Source organism: Taudactylus pleione, unplaced genomic scaffold, assembly GCF_031769625.1.
Source record: "Taudactylus pleione unplaced genomic scaffold, aTauple2 ptg000366l, whole genome shotgun sequence".
Taxonomy (NCBI): Eukaryota; Metazoa; Chordata; class Amphibia; order Anura; family Myobatrachidae; genus Taudactylus; species Taudactylus pleione.
Window position 1 is genome coordinate 5,070,597 of NW_028284767.1, and position 21,568 is coordinate 5,092,164.

Below are 21,568 nucleotides of genomic sequence, written 5' to 3' on the forward strand. Positions count from 1 at the left end.
AATGGTGCGGGTTGCTGCATTCCAGGGCATAACTGACTGGGTCATGATCAGTGGGCTGTTCATTTCCCGATGTTGACTTACGCTATTGCCCAGTGGTGTGGTTCCGGGCTGGTGTTTTTTACCGGTTGAGCACACATGGTTGATACTGATGGTTCCCTGGTCACGGTTTTTGTTCGGTTGGATCTTTCAGTGCTGTATTACATTGCAGTGCGCTGTCGTTTGGGCTTTGCCTAAAGTTTATGTCCCCTCCCCTTGTTTCACAGGGTGGGCGACTACACTTTGTTCTCTCGCGGGTCTCCGTCATCGGTGATAGCGGTGTTGATGCACCATAGGTCCGCTGTTAGTTTACACTATTCTAGTCACTGTCTGAATTTCTTGATCACATTGGCATTTTTCTAAATTATTAACTTGGGAACGTCCTGCTTGTCACCGTTATCGGTGGAGGTCTCGAGGGATTTTGCCCTGAACCATGGAGACTGATTGGCTGTGGTACTACTGGCAGGTTTTTACCTTAGGCCAAGTTATACCCACCCCCCTTTCCCCTTTTCCCCCCTCCTTTCCCTCCATGGGTAGGGACTTTTGTTTCACTTAGATAGAGGAGTCGGGTAGGCTGATTTCACCCTCTTGGGGTCAGCAGCACCGGCTGTCTGGTTGGTGTTAGATGGTGTATTGAGGGGGCTTAGAACCTACTATTTGCTGTTTAAAAGGGCAATTGCCCTTACCAGTGTGTTTGTGGGACCCTAGTTACTTACTGTGGTGAAGGGTAATTGGCCCTGCTAGTTTGGGGTCTCACTTTACTTGGTTACTGTTCAGATGGCTCAGTAGGTTGGTGTGAGTTTCCACTCTCTTTATACATGGGGTTGATCTTGCTGGTGCAGTGGTAGTGTTCCTATTTACAGGTTGGGGTCCATCTTAAGGAGTTGGGGTTTGTCAATTTTAGGAGCGTGTTTTTTAGGGTTACAGGTTGTTTAGTTTGAGTTTATGGTGGCGGCCTTGGCTCCTGGTCGGTGTCTCGCAAAGGTGGGAAAGAGCTGCAGCCAGGAGGTCAGTGAGCGGATTAATAGATCACTCCCCATTGATATACCTTTTGGCTGATTGTCCCTGCTGGAGTCAGCAGCCTTAGTTGGCAAATCGTGCATTGGAAGGTATGGGAGAGTCTCATTTTACCTATGGACTTGCTGAGTGGGCAATTGGCCCTGCAAGTTTTTCTAGTCATCTGATTTGGTAATCACTGACCTCTGATGGCTGCTGTTTCTTTCGGTCACCACCATAGTTTAAGTTATTAATTGATTGATAATTAATAAAAAGGACGACCAGTTTAAACGCCACATCTGTCTCCGTGTCATTATTATTATTATTATTATTATTATTATTATTAATTCATGTTTGGAAGTGTTTATATATGCATAAATTAATATACTAGTGTCAATTGCCGATAGGGTGTTTATAAATATTTTTACATTTATGGTTTTGGCAGTTGTTGCTGAGAATAGGTTGCAGGCAGTGTATTTTACATATTGTTGTATTGCACAAAAAGTTTGCATTTTTTTCAAAGTGGTTGGCTACGTTTGTGTGTCGGCTGATCATTTGTGAAATAACCTGGCTGTGTTCATTCAAAATTATGTTTCTTAATGCTGTTTTTCATTTATTCTTCATTTTCTATTTAGCGGGTAGTTCGCATTGATTAGCGTTGTCATGTGTTAGCAGTTGTGATGTAAAAGCAGGATGTAAATACTGCGCCCCAGAAAATCCATGTTTTAAGGATTGCCCTGCTTGAGCACAGGTGACCGATAGGTTTCTTTTATAGCAAAAGCATACTTTCCAAACCTTCTGAATCCTGCGTGAGACTCCTGATTCAATGTAGAGTCTCCCGCTGCCTCGGAAAGGTAATTAAAACCCCTGGATTCCTCACTGCCCCGTAGGGAATCTGGACAGCATGAGAGGACAGCACTTGGAATTCACAGAGCACGCCCCTGATAAAGGTGGCAGCATCTGACGGGTGTAGCAGGGTGTGTGCCGGGGGAGGGGGAGGCGAGCGAAGGCTGGTTTCCCTTGGGAGGAGCAGGATGGCAGTAACCTCAGCTTGCTGGCGCAGGGGCCGCTGCAACCTTTCCAGTGGAGATGTGATCATGGAGTCTGGGGCTGAGCAGGAGGAGAGTGTCGCTGGGCTGTCCTGATACCACACACTGCCATAATATACATCCATCTGTACCAGCTGTACCCCCTTCCTAGGAAGGCCAGGAGGTGCACCATTATGCTCCCCTCATCTCCCTGCAATGCCAGGCTGTGCCCCACTCACCATCTTCCCTGCCATGTCAAGTGGGGCACATTTCTTCAACTGCACCCTGCTGTGACCATTGGGAGGGCTCAGAACACACAGCATGCATTGCTCTAATTATTACTTTATGCAACATAATCGCGTTATTAATACAGAATTGAAATCTTTATTGGCTTTCAATAAAACACATCGATGCCCCAATATACTGTATATTTATGCCACACATCTGTGCCCCATTACATGTCAGCACCCATTAACCCCCCCACACACACACCTCACACTGCCAGCACTCATTGACCCCCCCACTACACACACACCTCACACTGACAGCACTCATTTAACCTACACATACATTTACCCTGTCAGCACTCAATAAAACCACCACCCTCACACACACACCTCACACTGCCAGCACTCATTGACCCCCCACACACACACACCTCACACTGCCAGCACTCATTGACCCCCCACACACACACACCTCACACTGCCAGCACTCATTGACCCCCCACACACACACACCTCACACTGCCAGCACTCATTGACCCCCCACACACACACACACCTCACACTGCCAGCACTCATTGAACCCCCACACACACACACACCTCACACTGCCAGCACTCATTGAACCTACACATACATTTACCCTGTCAGCACTCAATAAAACCACCACCGATAAACACACACACACACCTCACATTGCCAGCACTCATTGACCCGCCACACACACACCTCACACTGCCAGCACTCATTGACCCACCACACACACCTCACACTGCCAGCACTCATTGACCCCCCCACCCACACACCTCACACTGCCAGCACTCATTGAACCTACACATACATTTACCCTGTCAGCACTCAATAAAACCACCACCCCCACACACACACCTCACACTGCCAGCACTCATTGACCCCCCCCACACACACACCTCACACTGCCAGCACTCATTGAACCTACACATACATTTACCCTGTCAGCACTCAATAAAACCACCACCCTCACACACACATTAACCACGGAAAGATCAGAACCACGACTCGGATCTGTTCTGGAGATCAGAATTGTAACTTGGATCAGTCCGGATTCATGAAATTCGGGTGGATTCAGATTTCTGGAGAACCAAGCTGCACATCTTTACTCAGTCTACAATTCTTCCATAAGGGAATGTATAAAATAATCAGTTAAAACGTCACAAACAAGTTGTATTTCTGAATGATATATCTCCACCTGATCAAGTCTGGAAATAACTTGATATTCAGTTCTCTGTATTTGCCACAACAGTTTATATGGTTTTCGAAGAGTATTAGCTATTCCTGGCAATATCCAATATCGCTCCATTGTTTCATTGATTCTCGTCCTGTGTGATCCATTCTCCTTTTTCTCCAAAAGTAAACAAGCTAATTCTCCCAAAACAATCCAGTTCAAAGATAAGCTGTAGCCAGAGAACTAAACTGCATCCATTCCAAATGATTTTAGACTTGATTATCTCAGAAACTGTAATCTTGAATAATAGATCTCCTTAGCAAAATGAGCATGATCTAATTCTAATCCATTTTATTTTGTCCATTTGTTATGTAAACTGTCAAAAGCTTGTTCAGTCTTAAAAGATGATGGTAGCCAAGCTGAGTATAAAGTATAAACACAAATATAATTTGTTAGAAGGAGGAGTGTAGGCTGCCATTCTGAGGAATACATCCATTCTTTTATGTTTCCACTGCAGATCTTTCAGAGCTGAATGTTTCCCAGTAATTAGTGACATTTAATTGCCTTACAGATAAAATTGATTGGAAGAACTTTGGAATCTAAAAAAAACAATGGAATAGTTACAGTTATTGACAAATAATAAGATATTACTGTTATTCATTTTACTTGGTCTGATTCAGATGTGGACGCAGTGCTGATATTTATGCAGTTGAGCGATTACCATCTGACTGCAATGCGGCATGGGCGCACTGTGCACGCGCCAAGATGCCTTAGCAATGCCGCTTGCAGTAAGGATCTCTTTGCAAAGTGATTGACATTCATGGACAGATTGGGGGCGGTTATGGGGAGTGGCGGCAAAAATGCAGGCGCGTTTCAGCATACTACTGCGATCCCGTACACAGAATATATGGCACCAGCGTCTAAGTTCTCGTGGCCATTCTGCATGACCTTAGGGTTTCTCAGACGGTCAATTATCAAAGGATCTACGACCAGGGGCGGATTGGCCATAATATTTACCTGGAAGATTTCCAGTGGAGCAGATAGGGTTGCTATAGGCCCTGGAATTGGGTCTGACTTTGCGCAATGTACTGGTATCATGGGGTGGAGGGCAGCCGCAGCTGTCACTGAAGCCGGAAGAAGCAGAAGCATCTCTGAGTACACTGGCTCAGAGGACTGACCCTCTCCACTACAGGGGAAGGGGGTCTGCCTTAATGAGGAGTCCAAGCCATAACCGACCCACTGTGTACCCTTGTGTGAGAGCGCTCTCCTTATAGTGATCACTGATGAGACATCAGCCAGACTCAGGGCCTCATTTATCAACGAGTTTATAACTCAAAACTAGTGATAAATATCACTTTTTCTGATAAATGGTGCTCAGCCAATCAGCTCCCAACTGTCAACTGTTAGAAAAATGACAGTTGGGAGCTGATTGGCTGGAGCACCATTTATCATAAAAAGTGATATTTATCACTAGTTTTGAGTTATAAATCAGTGTGCTTAGACACAGAGACAAAGCAGCCCAGTGTGAGAATGCCCCCCGCCCTTCCCCCTTCATCTGGTTACTGATGGTACAGTCTGGGGAGCTTACAGTTTACATTCAGTTTCACTCTCTCTATATGCACACTAGGGATGGCCATCGATGGTTACCATCAATGGGCCCATCAGTGGTAACCATTGATGGTACTCAAACCATCGATCTTTTGCACCCCCTCAATTGCCACCATTGCTGGGGAATGCCGGGCCATGGACCAATCCAAATGGGGGCGGAGTTTAGCGGCCACCGGGGACGGGGCTAAGCTCCGTCCTGTAAAGAGAAAGAAAAAAAAACATTGGCTCCCAGTCATCCATCGATGGCAGAGAACCATTGGTTTGCCATCGATGGCAGAACTAGTTAACGTTGGCCAGCCACCATCAATGTTTTGAAAACATTGATGGTCGATGGCCATCCCTAATGCAGGCTGGCCGGGAGGAGGCAGGGACAGGAGTCAGCAGCAGCGGCAGCAACATGTCATCCAGCATTGAGAGGTGTGCACTGCCCCAGGACCAGCACATGGTGGAAGAAGAGGAGGATTCTGCTTACAGAGGATGAGGAGTCTGAGCAGGATGAGAAGGTGAATGAGGTAAGTCACATGTCTAACTTCCCTGTTGTGGAACTACAAGTCCCAGCACACTTTCAAAAGCTCTTTCGAGGGCATGGCTGGACTTGTAGTTCCATTGCAGATGGAGAGACACATGTTGCCTAAGCTGAGAATTCTAAATCAGGGGAAAGCGATGTGTAGGGATGCGGTCAGTCCCCGACAGTCGGGATGCCAGAATCCCAACAACTGTCAGAAACCTGGCACTGGCATCCTGATGGTAAGTACTGGGGTTAGGTGGAGGGTTAAGTTTAGGCTGCAGGGAGGGGGAGGTTAGGTTTAGGCATCGGGAAGGAAAGATTAGGGGTAGAGAGAGGGGGAGGGTTAGGATACTGACCGACAAGTTGGTATCCTAACCCTGTCGGGATCCCTGCGCCGGGATTCTGATGGCCGGGATCCCGAGCACCGGCACCCATACCTAACCCATGTGTGGCACTCAGCTGTTGTGAAATTGCACATCCTAATCTTTCCACAGATTTAGGTTGTTCTAGCAGCAAAACTGTTGCATGGCATGTGTAGTACCCAGGGGCGGATTGGCCATTACTTTTTGCAGGAAGAATCCCAGTGGGCCGATTGGTTGTGGGTCCGCTATACCCGGCCCCTGTACAATCTGTTTTTTACACAGGCAGCCCGGCTGCCAGTGTGCCTGACTGCGGCTGAGCCTCTCTTGCGAGAAGAGAGGCCAGCCTATTAAAGCTCCACCCACCCAGCTTGCCGTCTGCGTCATCGAGGGACGAGGGGTGAGGAAGTGGTGCGGGTCCGCGGGCGACTGACAGCAGTGGCAACTGCCAAAGGGATGTGCTCAGTGCTTATTGCTGACCACAAATTTGCCAGCCCTGCACATACAGTATAGGCAGCCTGTCCGGTGTCAGTTGTGGGGGATGGGGGCTCGGTGGGGATTACCTGCTGAGACACATTGAAGAGATCAGTGCGTTCAGACAGGGGGCTTGGTATGGGCAGAGCCGTACTCGATGCTGCAGCCACGCCCATATCACGCCCCCATTATGGAAGCACTGATCTCTTCAATGTGTTGCAGCCAGCTCAGCAGATGATTGCCGCCCCCCCCCCCACCCCCTCACCCCGCGGCTGGGTGACATCTATGGTGAGGTCTGGAGGGGACATCTGTGTACAGAGGGTAGTTGATCTGTGTTAGTGGGGGGATTCTATGTATGGTTAAGCGCTGTGTGTGAGGGGGGGAGCTGAAGGAGGGGAGTAAAGAGCTGTCTGGGGGGGTCTGAGTGAGCAGGGAGAGAGTGTCTGTGTGAGGGGGGGGTCGAGATCTGTGTAAGGGGGGAGATCTATGTATAGTTAAGCGCTGTGTGTGTGTGAGGGGGTCCTGAGGGAGGGGAGTAAAGAGCTGTCTGGGGGGTCTGAGTGAGCGGGGAGAGAGTGTCTGTGTGGGGGGGGTCGAGATCTGTGTGAGGGGGGGATCTGTGTGGCTGGAGTGTTGTATGTGTGTGGGGGGGATCTGTGTGGCTGGAGTGCTGTATGTGTGTGTGGGGGGGGTATCTGTGTGGCTGGAGTGCTGTATGTTTGTGGGGGGGGAACTGTGTGGCTGGAGTGCTGTATGTGTGTGTGGGGGGGGTATCTGTGTGGCTGGAGTGCTGTATGTTTGTGGGGGGGGAACTGTGTGGCTGGAGTGCTGTATGTGTGTGTGGGGGGGGTATCTGTGTGGCTGGAGTGCTGTATGTGTGTGGGGGGTATCTGTGTGGCTGAAGTGCTGTATGTGTGGGGGGGGGAACTGTGTGGCTGGAGTGCTGTATGTGTGTGTGTGGGGGGGATCTGTGTGGCTGGAGTGCTGTATGTGTGTGCGGGGGGGGATCTGTGTGGCTGGAGTGCTGTATGTGTGTGGGGGGAGAGAGCTGTCATTATTGCAATGTGTGAATCATGTGTCTACATTTTATCAGTCGCTCGAGGCCCATTTATCATTCTATATTTGCAACTATATCCCTGAAAACACTTGTTTTCGGGGGTAGCTGCAAATATTTAGTTTCCCCCATTCCTTCTGGCAGCCGCTTCCCCCATGTTGCCAAATTTACCAACATTCGGATATTGGCCCCCGCAGCTGACGCCACCAGAAGATGGCTTCAGCCGCTGTAGCCTATGGGCTGCACCGTGCATAATTAGCCGGCGGAGGGTTCCTCCGGAACACTCCCCCGGCAATGGCAGCAGTGCATATGCAGTCAGCGGGACTGCGCATGCGCAGCAGCCCCTGTAGCTCTCCGAGCACATGGCAGTGATGGGTTCCTTTCGGAGCCCCTGTCCCTGAATGTTCCGGATGGTACATGCCGGTGCTATGATCACATTTTGCAATGTTATCATGGACGGTAATGTCATGCCCAGATTGCATTGTAATTGCGATCATTAATAAATGGGGGCCTTGGTCTGCAAATAGGTATCATGATGACCTGAAGGGGGTGGGGTATTCTGTACTTAGAGAATAGATATGATCTGTCTGTTGTGGGAGGGGGGTTCTGCCGAACTAGGGAGAGATGATCTGTCTGTGGGGGAAGCAGTCGGGAAGCCGATGGATGGAATCCTGACCGTCGGCTTCCCGACTGTCTAATCCCAGCAAGGGTTAAATGACAGGTGTCGAAATCCCGATGCCTGTCATTTTCCCTACGCTGGGAGCCCGTCACCCGGCTTGCCAATCGAAGGTAAGCCGGTCACGGACAGCCGCGGGTTTAGGGTTTCTGGGGGAGACTTAGGGTTAGGCACCCCCCCGGGAGGTTAGGTTTAGGCACCCCCGGGCGGAGGTTAGGGTTAGGCGGCGGGGAAGGGGGGGATTAGGTTTAGGCACTTAGAGGTGGGATTAGGGTTAGGTACTTTGGGGGTGGTTAGGGTTAGGCACCCCTAAGGGAGGGTTAGGATTAGGGGGTAGAATAGGTTAGTCAATACATACCTTTCGACAATCTGGATTTTCACTGCTGCCGGGATGCCGCTGTCGGGATTTGAACGCCAGCCATGCGGTAAATCATACTGAAGCCGTCTATGGAGCTGTGTTATTTTGTGCTAAGGGCCTGCTGAGGACTATGCTGTGAGGGGTTGTGCTCTGAGGGGCTGTTATATGAGGGGGACTGTGCTGTAAGAGGGTCTGTGCTATGCAGACGATTTTGCCGTGAGATGCTGTGCTGAGGAGGACTGATGTGAAGGGCTGTGATGAGGGGGCTGAGCTGTGGAGGTCTGTACTATGAGCAGGGGCAGAACTTTGGGAGACAATGGAGGCACCTGCCGCCGGGCTCCAGCACTGAAGGGGCACCTCCTCCATTGCTTACCATATATTCACCGCAGTTAGGGCTTTAACTATGTCCCCGGAGTGTACCGTCACGGCTGCCCAATACATGGCACCTCTTCCCAGCACCTGAGAAGCCACTATACACTAGTGGAGAGCTCTGTATCAGACCTTCACCTGCTGCCTCTGTATATCTATATCCTGTCCCTATTCATTGATGTTGCTCCTCCTCAGCAGTTTCTGTGGGTGAGGCGCCACCCTCACACACAACTCTCTGTCTCACTCCTCCATGACAGGGCCGAAACTAGGATATCTGTCACCCGGTGCAAGGTAGCAATTTTGCACCCCCTCCCTTCCTGTACCTGGATTTTGTCCTTGCTCCTCCATAAGGCAGTGCACTAGTCAAACGTCCCTGCTATAGTGACTTACATTATTCCACACACCATAATGCCCATTACACATTATGCCACACACTGTAATGCCTATTACCAAAGTGCCACTTACATATTTGCCCGACACCATTTTATGCCCCACAGTAAGGCTTCTAATTACTTTAAAATTACCTGCTCGTTGCCAGGGGGTTCCATGCTCGTTGCCAGGGGGTTTCATGCTTGTTGTCAGGGGGATTCATGCTCATTGCTATGGGGTTTATGCTCATTGCCAGGGGTTACATGCTCGTTGCCAGGGTTTACATGCTCGTTGCCGTGGGGTTTATGCTCGTTGCCATGGGGTTTAAAGGGAGAAGATGTAGCTTTCAGCATCTTCTCCCGGCTCTTACGCTGGCCTTACAGACACTAGAAGTCCAGTAGGACCTCTAGTGTCTGTCTCCTCCTTGGCGGCAGCCATTTTTGGATGGCCGTTTTCTAACTCTGCAGCCCCCAAGCCACCGTGAGTCATCTGTTTTTCACCCCCTGCATTCCGGCACCCGGTGCACGTGCACCTCTAGCCCCCCCCTAGTTGCGGCCCTGTCCATGGCATACCTATATTCTGGGTGCAACTGCAGGTGTATCTGGTTATGAAATGCTATGTTACAGTTTCAGCGGCTGTGAGGAGGGGCACCAAATTATAACTTGCCTCCGGGCGTCTGGGATGAACTTACGCCACTATGAGGGCGACTGTGATGAGGGGGGCTTTGATGAGGAGGGCTGTGTTATGAAGGGCTGCGTTGTGAGGAGCAGTGCTATGAAGGGGGCTGTCAAGTGGGCGACTGTGTTGAGGACAACTGTGGTGTGAAGGGCTGTGATAAGGGGGCTGTGATGAGGGGGCTGTGCTGAAGGGGACTGTGAGGAGTGCTGTGAGGGAAGAGGGTTGTGCTGTGGGCACAGAGAAGATGGGGCAAAAAGGAGATGGCAATAGAGGCAAAGAGGAGCTAGAGCTGGACAGTGGGAAGTATTGGAGAGACCCAGGTGGATGGTATTGGAGAGTGACAGGGGGAAGATACAGGGAGATGTTGCTGGCGGGAACCTCTGTTGCATGTTGATGAAATTGGCTTTATTCCTACGCTTACAGGCGGCTTCCGGACCATGTGATCTCCTGCATGAATAGTGAAAACCGACAACTGCCAAGACACAGCCTGTCCAGGGAGGATCAATTTCTTCAGCAGTTCCTTGTTGCAGAGAAATCATATAGGTATGAAAACACTTATTCACATGCTGTGCTTATTCACTGGAAAGAGGAGCTGGGGGCATATCCATCAGCTCCCAGAGCAGTGGGCATGCCTCCAGCAAGATGAAAACTAGGGGAGTAGCTTGCGGACATAGCATTTCACACGCGGCAACACCCATAGCTCCAAGGCCACACCCATTTTTTCAGGTGCGCGCCTTCCGCGTGCATATGGGGCCACTTTCAAGATTGTTTTCCAGGGCCACATTAAATTCCCAATCCGCCCCTGGTAGTACCAATGCAGCTGGTTTGCCAAACATTTCCTCCACCTGTAGTATATCATTACAGCATTTATGTTCTACACCCTGCTCCAGTCTGTGTGTGGTCTGCCAGATGTTTTGGCTGGTGTAAACTAAGGTGTATTATACGTCCTGTAATAGAGTGCGGCACAGGTTTACTGCACCGGCGGGATCCAAATGTGTCCAGAATTTTTATTTTGGAAATATTGCAAAAAAAAGTACCCTCCAAATGTGCCATTTTGGCCATGCAGTTCCGTTTTTTACCATTCTGTACTGGCAAAATGTGCTGTAGCGACCTGTACCAGGAATAGCACTCCCCTCATACTCGCCTTCTAGTCCTCCAGCATCTCATGGTACCCCTTTCTTCCTTTATTGAACATTGACTTTATAGCCACTACATGTTGATGACATTGGTTTTATTCCTACACAAACAGTCGGCTTCCAGGCCATGTGATCTCCTGCATGAGTAGTGACTACCGACTCAAGACGCTGCCTGTCCAGAAGTTCCCCAGATAAATCATATAGGTAATAAAATACTCAGGGGTCTATTTACTAAGCAGTGTTAGGAGACAGAGTGAAAAGTGATAAGGTGCCAGCCAATCAGCTCCCAACTGTCACTTTTCAAACACAGCCTGTGAGATGGCAGTTAGGAGCGGATTGGCTGGCACCTTATCACTTTTCACTCTGTCTCCTAACACAGCTTAGTAAATAGACCCCTCATTCACATGCTCGCTCCATTTATTCACTGGGGAGAGGTACTGAGGACATGCCCACAAGCTCCCATAGCGGAACTGAGGGAAAATGGCTTACAAGCACAAGACCACACACCTTTTTGGGTACACGGTCACTTTAGGAGAATTTTTCAGGGCCACTTTAAATTCCCAATCTGCCCCTGTCTGCGACCACCTCTATGTGTGTCTACACACTTGCTTGGATGTGTAAAGCCACCGGTGGGCGTCTCAATACATTTCCAGGCGGCTACAGCATTAGCATATTTTCACACAGTAGCTGCTGTACGCATGATCATGGATCAGGATCATGGCAACTTTAAAATTAACATTTTCACTACTTTTGTATAGGGGTGTGCACCGGCCACTTTTCGTGTTTTGTGTTTTGGTTTTGGATCTGGATCTTTCTTCGTGTTTTGGATCTGGATTGGTTTTGCCAAAACCACCCTTCCGTGTTTTGGGTTCTGGGTTTTGTGTTTTGGATCTGTATTTTTTTGAAAAAAAGCATAAAAACAGCTAAAATCACAGAATGTGTTGATTTTTCTGCTCCTATGCTATTATTAACCTCAATAACCTTAATTTCCACTCATTTCCAGTCTATTCTGAACACCTCACACCTCACAATAGTGTTTTTATGTCCAAAAGGTTGCACCGAGGTAGCTGGATGACTATGCTAAGCGACACGAGTGGGCGGCACAAACACGTGACCCATCTAGGAGTGACACTGCAGTGGCAGGCAGGATGGCAGTTAGAAAAACTAGGCCCCAAACTGTACATAATGCAAAGAAAAAAAGAGGTGCAAGATGGAATTGTCCTTGGGCCCTCCCACCCACCCTTATGTTGTATAAACAGGACATGCACACTTTAACAAATCAATCATTTCAGCGCCAGGGTCTGCCACACAACTGTGGCTGAAATGATTGGTTCGTTTGGGCCCCCACAAAACAAGCTGGCAATTAATGTGTCCCTGCACAAACTGGCTCTACGGAGGCAAGATGTCATCCTCATCCTCCTCATCCACCGATTCCTCACCCTCTTCAGTGTGTACATCCTCATCCTCACAAAGTATTAACTCGTCCCCACTTGAATCCACCACCACAGGTCCCTCTGTACCTTCTGGAGGCTGGTCTCCCTGGAAGAGCTGATAATTCATTTTGATGAACATCATCTTCTCCACATTCTGTGGAAGCAACCTCCTACGCCTTTCGCTGACAAGGTTCCCGGCTGCACTAAACACTCTTTCGGAGTACACACTGGAGGGGGGGCAACTCAGGTAAAATAGAGCCAGTTTGTACAGGGGCCTCCAAATTGCCTCTTTTTCCTGCCAGTACAGGTATGGACTGTCTGACATGCCTACTTGGATGCTGTCACCGATGTAATCCTCCACCATTCTGTCAATGGTGACAGTATCATATGCAGTGACAGTAGACATGTCAGAAATTGTTGCCAGGTCCTTCAGTCCGGACCAGATGTCCAAACTTGGTCCTGCCTGCCCTGCATCACCGCCAGCGGGTTGCTTAGGATACCTAAGTTTTTTCCTGGCAGCCCCAGTTGCGGGAGAAAATGAAGAAGGAGCCGTTGATGTGTCACGTTCCGCTTCAGCTGACAGTGTGTTCACCAGCAGGTCTTTGCACCTCTGCAGGCTTGTGTCGGCCGGAAAGAGAGACACCACATAGGCTTTAAACCTAGGATCGAGCACGGTGGCCAAAATGTAGTGGTCTGATTTCAACAGATTGACCACCCTGGAATCCTGGCAAAGCGAATGAAGGGCTTCATCCACAAGTCCCACATGCCGAGCGGAATCGCTCCGTCTTAGCTCCTCCTTCACTTTCTCCAGCTGCTTCTGCAAAAGCCTGATGAGGGGAATGACCTGACTCAAGCTGGCAGTGTCTGAACTGACTTCACGTGTGGCAAGTTCGAAGGGCTGAAGAACCTTGCACAACACGGAAATCATTCTCCACTGCGCTTGAGTCAGGTGCATACCCCCTCCTTTGCCTATGTCATAGGTGGATGTATAGGCTTGTATGGCCTTTTGCTGCTCCTCCATCCTCTGAAGCATATAGAGGGTTGAGTTCCACCGCGTCACAACCTCTTGCTTCAGGTGATGGCGGGGCAGGTTCAAGAGTGTTTGCTGGCGCTCCAGTCTTCGGCACGCAGTCGCTGAATGGCGAAAGTGGCCAGAAATTTTTCGGGCCACCCAAAGCGTCTCCTGCACGCCCCTGTCGCTTTTCAGAAAATTCTGCACCACCAAGTTTATTGTGTGAGCAAAACATGGGACGTGCTGGAATTTGCCCAGATGTAATGCCCGCACAATATTGGTGGCGTTGTCAGATATCACAAATCCCCAGGAGAGTCTAAGTGGGGTAAGCCACTGGGCGATGATTTCCCTCAGTTTCTCTAAGAGGTTGTCGGCGGTGTGCCTCTTACTGAAACCGGTGATACACAGCGTAGCCTGCCTTGTAACGAGCTGGCGTTTCTGAGATGCTGCTACTGGTGACGCTGCTGCTGTTGCTGCGTAAGGTGATACATCTACCCAGTGGGCTGTCACAGTCATATAGTCCTTAGTCTGCCCTGTTCCACTTGTCCACATGTCCGTGGTTAAGTGGACATTGTGTACAACGGCATTTTTCAGGACACTGAGGACACTTTTTCTGACGTTTCTGTACAGTCTCGGTATCGCCTGCCTAGTGAAGTGGAATCTAGACGGGATTTGGAACCGGGGACACACTACCTCCATCAATTGTCTAAATCCCACTGCACTAATGGCGGATACCGGACGCACGTCTAACACCAACATAGCAGTCAAGGCCTCAGTTATACGTTTTGCTTCAGGATGACTGCTGTCGTACTTCATCCTCCTCGCTAAGGACTGTTGGAGGGTCAATTGTTTAGTAAAAGTAGTGGTGTTCCTACTTCCTCTCTGGGATGATGAACGACTCCCAGCAGCAGCAGCAACAGCAGCAGCGGCAGCAGTAGGCGTAGCAATGCAGGATCCTCCGGAGGAATCCCGGATAGGAGAGTCAGTCATGCCAGTGATATGGCCTGCAGGACTACTTCCGATCCTGACTAAGGAGGAAATTGACGAGGAGGGAGTTGACGGTGTGGTTTGCAGGCGCTTGGATACAACAGGACAACGGGATTTAGGTGTCCCTGGACTGCTTACGGTCTGAGCCAAAGTTTCTGAACTTGACAGTAACTTTTTATGAACGCGCTGCAGGTGCCGTATAAGGGAGGATGTTCCTAGGTGGTTGACGTCCCTACCCCTACTTATTTCACCTTTACATATGGTACATATGGCAAGACAGTTGTTGTCCGGATTTGGATAGAAATATTGCCAGACCAAAGAGGTGGAATGTTTGGTCTTCTGCCCAGGCATGACCGTGATGGGCTTTTTCATCCCACGGACAACAACTGTCTCCCCCGGAGCCTGATTTAAACAAACCACATCACCATCAGAATCCTCCTCGCCAACTTCCTCCTCAGCGCCAGCTACACCAGTATCCTCATCCTGTTGTACTTCAACAGTGACATCTTCAATTTGCATATCAGCAAGTGGACTGTGGGTGCTCCTTTCAGCACTTGCAGGGGGCGTGCAAATGGTGGAAAGAGCCACCTCTTCCCGTCCAGTGCTGGGAAGGTCAGGCATCGCAACCACCACCACACTTGGACTCTCTTTGGGGATTTGTGATATCTTCTTAGAAAGCACAGTTCTTCGCTGTGCTTTTGCCAGCTTAACTCTTTTGATTTTTTTAGTGGGAGGAGTGCTTCCATCGTCATGTGAAGCTGAACCACTAGTCATGAACATACTAGGGATCGACCTTAGCCGTTCCTTGCCACTCCGTGTCGTAAATGGCATATTGGCAAGTTTACGTTTCTCTTCAGCTGATTTAAATGTCTTTTTCAAGGTCATTTTCCTGAACTTTGCCATTTGGGATTGTATGTGCCCTCTACTATGACATTGGGCATCGGCCTTGGCAGACGACGTTGATGGCATGTTATCGTCTATGTCATGACTAGTGGCAGCAGCTTCAGCACTAGGAGGAAGTGGTTCTTGATCTTTCTCTATTTTATTTTTATCGGAGAAAGTTTGGTCCTCCATTTATGTTATATCGATTTGATATATACGTGCGGCTAAACACAGAAAATAAATTTTTTTTTGGTTCGGACTGGAGTGTACTTTGTGGGTTACAGCACCCTTTAACGGTCAAGCCAGCCGGCCCTTTACTTATGACACAGGCGCACTCTTGGCACTACTTTGTTGATGCACGTGCGGCTACTGCGCACACAATTCACAAACACAGAAAATAATTTTTTTTTGGTTTGGACTGGAGTGTACTTTGGGGGTTACAGCACCCTTTAACGGTCAAGCCAGCCGGCCCTTTACTTATGACACAGGCGCACGCTTGGCACTACTTTGTTGATGCACGTGCGGCTACTGCGCACACAATTCACAAACACAGAAAATAATTTTTTTTTGGTTTGGACTGGAGTGTACTTTCGGGGGTTACAGCACCCTTTAACGGTCAAGCCAGCCGGCCCTTTACTTATGACACAGGCGCACTCTTGGCACTACTTTGTTGATGCACGTGCGGCTACTGCGCACACAATTCACAAACACAGAAAATAATTTTTTTTTAGGTTTGGACTGGAGTGTACTTTCGGGGGTTACAGCACCCTTAACGGTCAAGCCAGCCGGCCCTTTACTTATGACACAGGCGCACGCTTGGCACTACTTTGTTGATGCACGTGCGGCTACTGCGCACACAATTCACAAACACAGAAAATAATTTTTTTTTTGGTTTGGACTGGAGTGTACTTTCGGGGGTTACAGCACCCTTAACGGTCAAGCCAGCCGGCCCTTTACTTATGACACAGGCGAACGCTTGACACTACTTTGTTGATGCACGTGCGGCTACTGCGCACACAATTCACAAACACAGAAAATAATTTTTTTTTGGTTTGGACTGGAGTGTACTTTCAGGGGTTACAGCACCCTTTAACGGTCAAGCCAGCCGGCCCTTTACTTATGATACAGGCGCACGCTTGGCACTACTTTGTTGATGCACGTGCGGCTACTGCGCACACAATTCACAAACACAGAAAATAATTTTTTTTTGGTTTGGACTGGAGTGTACTTTCGGGGGTTACAGCACCCTTTAACGGTCAAGCCAGCCGGCCCTTTACTTATGACACAGGCGCACGCTTGGCACTACTTTGTTGATGCACGTGCGGCTACTGCGCACACAATTCACAAACACAGAAAATAATTTTTTTTTAGGTTTGGACTGGAGTGTACTTTCGGGGGTTACAGCACCCTTAACGGTCAAGCCAGCCGGCCCTTTACTTATGACACAGGCGCACGCTTGGCACTACTTTGTTGATGCACGTGCGGCTACTGCGCACACAATTCACAAACACAGAAAATAATTTTTTTTTTGGTTTGGACTGGAGTGTACTTTCGGGGGTTACAGCACCCTTAACGGTCAAGCCAGCCGGCCCTTTACTTATGACACAGGCGCACGCTTGGCACTACTTTGTTGATGCACGTGCGGCTACTGCGCACACAATTCACAAACACAGAAAATATATTATTTTTTTAGCACTTGGGGGGAGCACCCCTGATGGACAGAGCACCCCCTGGACAACACTACAGCACCCCTTTAGGACTGGGACACTGCACAGGACTTTGGAACTGACTGCACAACACAGTCCAGCCAGCCCCTATGGACTTTGAAGTAGTGGACACAGCCCCTATTAACAACAGCAGCACAGCACAACACAGCCAGCCCCTATGGACTTTGAAGTAGTGGACAACAGCAGCACTACACTACACTACACTACACAGCACTAACTCCCACCCTCCCTCTTCACTGTCCACAGCCGAGTGAGAAAATGGCGCCGACGCGGGTACCTTATATAGGATCCAAAACCCGCGAGACTCGGAAGGCGGGATGATGACGTTTTGCCTCGATGTCAGATCCGAGTCAGGCGGGAAAAGTCGAGCCTGACTCGGATCGGACTCGGATCGGGGGGGCTCGGGGGGGTTCGGATTTCAGAAATCCGAACCCGCTCACCCCTACTTTTGTATAAATTAAGTGTCAGCACTATTCATCACGTTCTGAAAAAAAAAAATTTTTTTTAGGAACTTGGTGGTGTTACTGTACGACATCCTAAGATGGTGAACAGCCCCCAAAAATCTTCACTGGCTGTCGTTTTCACGGCAGCCTGTGAAGATTTACATAGCAGCCACTACAGCCAGCAGAGGGATCTATTCAGACTCCTCCCTGCTGTGTCTGCACTGCAGAGCCCCGGGCGCTGAGAGGTCCGGGACACCGCAGACCTGTGTGCACACTGCTTCTACTCGATTCATCGACAGGTGAGAGGGAGCAGGGGGGGAGAGGGGGGGGGAGGATACAATGGCGGCAGAAGGGGAGAGGATGCGGCAGCACGGGGGGGGGCACAGAGCGGACACTATTCCTGGGAATGTATGCGGTGCACAGGAGACAGCGGCAGTGGGAGGAGAGAGGACAGGGGGGATGGGACAGAGCAGTCACTGTGCCAGGGAAAGAATGCGGGGGAGGGGAGACAACAACAGGGGAGGGAGAGAGGACATGGGGAGACAGAGCGGACATCGGGGAAAGGATGGGGGGGGCACCAGCTGTGGGGAAATCCATAGGTACACTGCAGGTGTAGCGGGAAAAGTATCACTTCTCTGAAAAGCTGACTCCGCAAAAAGAACAACTTATCAGAAGTGATACTTTTGTTAATGAGACATGAAATGCCTCCATACAGTTTTTTAAATATATCAAAAGACAACAAACAGTTCCAAGTTACATCTGTGTCATATTTATTTATTACCAGTTATTGATACGGTGCATACATATTCCCGAAGCACTTTACAGAGAATATTTGCCATCAGTCCCTGTCCCAATAAAGCAGTGATTCCCAACCTCCGTCCTCAAGGCACACTAACAGTCCTGGTTTTAGTGAAATTCAGGCTTAAGCACAGATGGTTAAATCAGAATAACTAAGGTACTAATTAAGTCACCTGTGCTCAACTATAGCTATCCTTAAAACCTGGACTGTTAGAGTGCCTTGAGGACCGTGGTTGGTCAAGACCATCGCGGCCATCAAACTGCACGCTCGTATAGGCTGTGGGTGGTGACCCACAGCTATACGAGCGTCCAGGAGGACGCTCCATAATTATGGAGGGCGGCCCTCATTCAGAGCGTGCGCTCTGCTCAGAGCGTACGGCTCTGAATGAGGGCCTAAGTCACCTGTGCTCAACTATGGCTATCCTTAAAACCTGGACTGTTAGAGTGCCTTGAGGACCGTGGTTGGGAACCCCTGCAATAGAGCTTACAATCCCTACAATCCTGGTTTTAGTGATATCCAGGCTTAAGCACAGATGGTTAAATCAAAATAACTAACTAAAATAACTAAATCAAAATAACTAAGGTACTAATTAAGTCACATGTGCTCAACTATGGCTATCCTTAAAACCTGGACTGTTAGAGTGCCTTGAGGACCGTGGTTGGGAACCCCTGCAATAGAGTTTACAATCCCTACAATCCTGGTTTTAGTGATATCCAGGCTTAAGCACAGATGGTTAAATCAAAATAACTAACTAAAATAACTAAATCAAAATAACTAAGGTACTAATTAAGTCACCTGTGCTCAACTATGGCTATCCTTAAAACCTGGACTGTTAGAGTGCCTTGAGGACCGTGGTTGGGAACCCCTGCAATAGAGCTTACAATCCCTACAATCCTTACAAGACCGTGCATGTTTAGGCGTCCCGGCACAGGAGTGAGGAGACTATTGACGTGGTCACTTCACTCCCAGCACATTGTAGGGGCGGGCTACTTTCAGAGCCGCTGTCCCTGTGGTTACTCTTTAATACAGCCGGGCGGTATAATCACACCCAGATCGCATTCAGTATGTGATTATTGATACATGGGCCTCTAGGTGAGCACTGAATATATTTGTTTGTTTTTTTCTACATGTTTATGTATTACGCTTCCTCATCCAGAGACTGTTGTGGAAATGATTATTTATTGCACCCAGTAGTATGGTGAGTGCACACAGTAGGCAGTGACTGGCACCAACCAGGCAGCAGGCGCACTGCAGGACATTCATGGCTGATTTGCATTTAAATTTGCATAATTCCCGTTGTGCTCGATCTATGAAATAGAAAATACATAGATGATGGGGATACAGATACTCTGTTGTATTCAACCAGTCATTTAAGCTTATAACATCCTTGGCTCTGTTATTTTTAGCATTTATCCAAAAAGCGCTCCCCACTCAACATGTATACCAAATAGAACACCACTGTGTTTTCACACAAACAAAGGGAACAATAATCACCAATAATAATGGTATATTTGAAATTCCAAAATTCAGGATATCCACTTTTAAGCTTCTCTATTGAGGTGCTTGATCGATTTTCCTTAAGATATTTCCATATTGTTCCCTTTGTTTGTGTGAAAACACAGTGGTGTTCTATTTGGTATACATGTTGAGTGGGGAGCGCTTTTTGGATTTTATGTACTACTTCTGTTAAATATATGTTCATTGAGTATTTTGGGTGTATACTCCAGTACATTTTTCTAGCAGCACCTCCCTCTTTATTTGCGCTATATTTCCTCTATCTACATTTCTATTTTTATCATTTATATTATGATTATTAAAGGTCCATTAAGTAATGCACAAACAAAACCTGCATTTCTATAAGGGCAACTGGGCTATCTGTGGTCTCACCAAAAGTAACGGTGTATAGTATTTAAGTGGGCATTAACGGGTGGCCAAAAATATCCCACTTTGTTAGGTGCAAAATAAGACAAAAAGTGTAATACTTGCAGCTCAAAAAAAGTACAATAACGGCCCTAGAATTATTGGACTGTGAGTGAGATTATCTTGATGGTTAAAGTACATGAAGTACAGTGTTCTAATCCTTTACTTAGGTGCTGTAATATGTTAATATGTTGAAAGAGGGGAAGTTACGTTTTGAATAATGGGATCTGGAAGTTCTTTGTATTACACTGTAACATAATCTCCCAGTGACTGGGTGTGAGGAACAATACAATGAAAAGGTCCACTGCATCTGAATGAGATATTCAGGGAATGTGTAGCAAGCATTAAAGGCTAATTCCGACCTAAACTAATAAAGGCCAGTCCTGTAAGAGTGAGGAGAGCCAGTGATAACATGTTGCCAGCCACTGTACTGGCCCCACACCTGTTGCCCTCTTTACTGACCTCTTGTGTGTAATTACTTATCTAGCTGTTGCTGCACATACAACCTAAAGGGGTGTTACCACACAGATCAACATAAAGCTGCAAAACGTTTTGCCAGCCAAGTAAGCTGGGTCTTGTTCATAGAAATCGAGGAGCCCCAGAAGAAAATCACTGTGGCTACACTCCTCATTGTCAGGTTTCTGTCAACTGAGTGTAAATCCAAATAGATAATTTCATTAAGGGCCTGATCCAGAGGTGCACCCAGTTCATGCGGAGCTGCGCTTTCTGATGGATCTGCACGTGCAAAACTATGTGGAAGGCACACTTGATTCTACATATTAAGGGGAAGATGTACTAAACCTTGAAGAGTGATAAAGTGGAGCAGGGACGGACTGAGATGGAAAACTAGCCCGGGACATTGGGGTTTGGTGAGGGGGTGAGGTCTGTAGAGGGGGGTGGGATACTCCTTCCTGATAGGGCCTGATTCTGAGTTCTGAGTCGTGCCCACCCTTGCATCTTTTGCTGCACTGGTGCCTGCGACTTCATGCTAGTGCTGCTTCAATGCCCTTCCCTGGTGTACATCCATACGTCTGAATGTGCACCTACTGTATGCTAGGTACAGATCATCCATCTGAGTATGGCCACCAATTTCAGCGATTCGGTGTCTCTGTGTGCAACTACTTTCAGCAACGCTCCCATGTCACTCCAATAACACACCATACTATGCTACATCTGATTACCCAACCACCTGTAGCTGCCCACGGACTCCCAACACATATCTAAAACACGTAGAGCATGTGTCTGAATCTGTACTGTGACACGGTACGAACACTCTCGGGATTTATGC

The 21,568-nt window shown here is 48.4% G+C and overlaps 1 protein-coding gene across 1 annotated transcript in view; it reads right to left on the reverse strand.

Annotated features, from left to right (window-relative positions):
* Nucleotides 1–2,457: 2,457 nt before the first annotated feature.
* TMEM238 (transmembrane protein 238) overlaps nucleotides 2,458–21,568 on the reverse strand; it is a 51,388-nt gene continuing 32,277 nt past the window's right edge. Inside the window, exon 2 of the mRNA XM_088444480.1 lies at nucleotides 2,458–4,087. The gene's annotated coding sequence lies outside the window, so the exon portion shown is untranslated. The remainder of the gene's footprint in view (nucleotides 4,088–21,568) is intronic.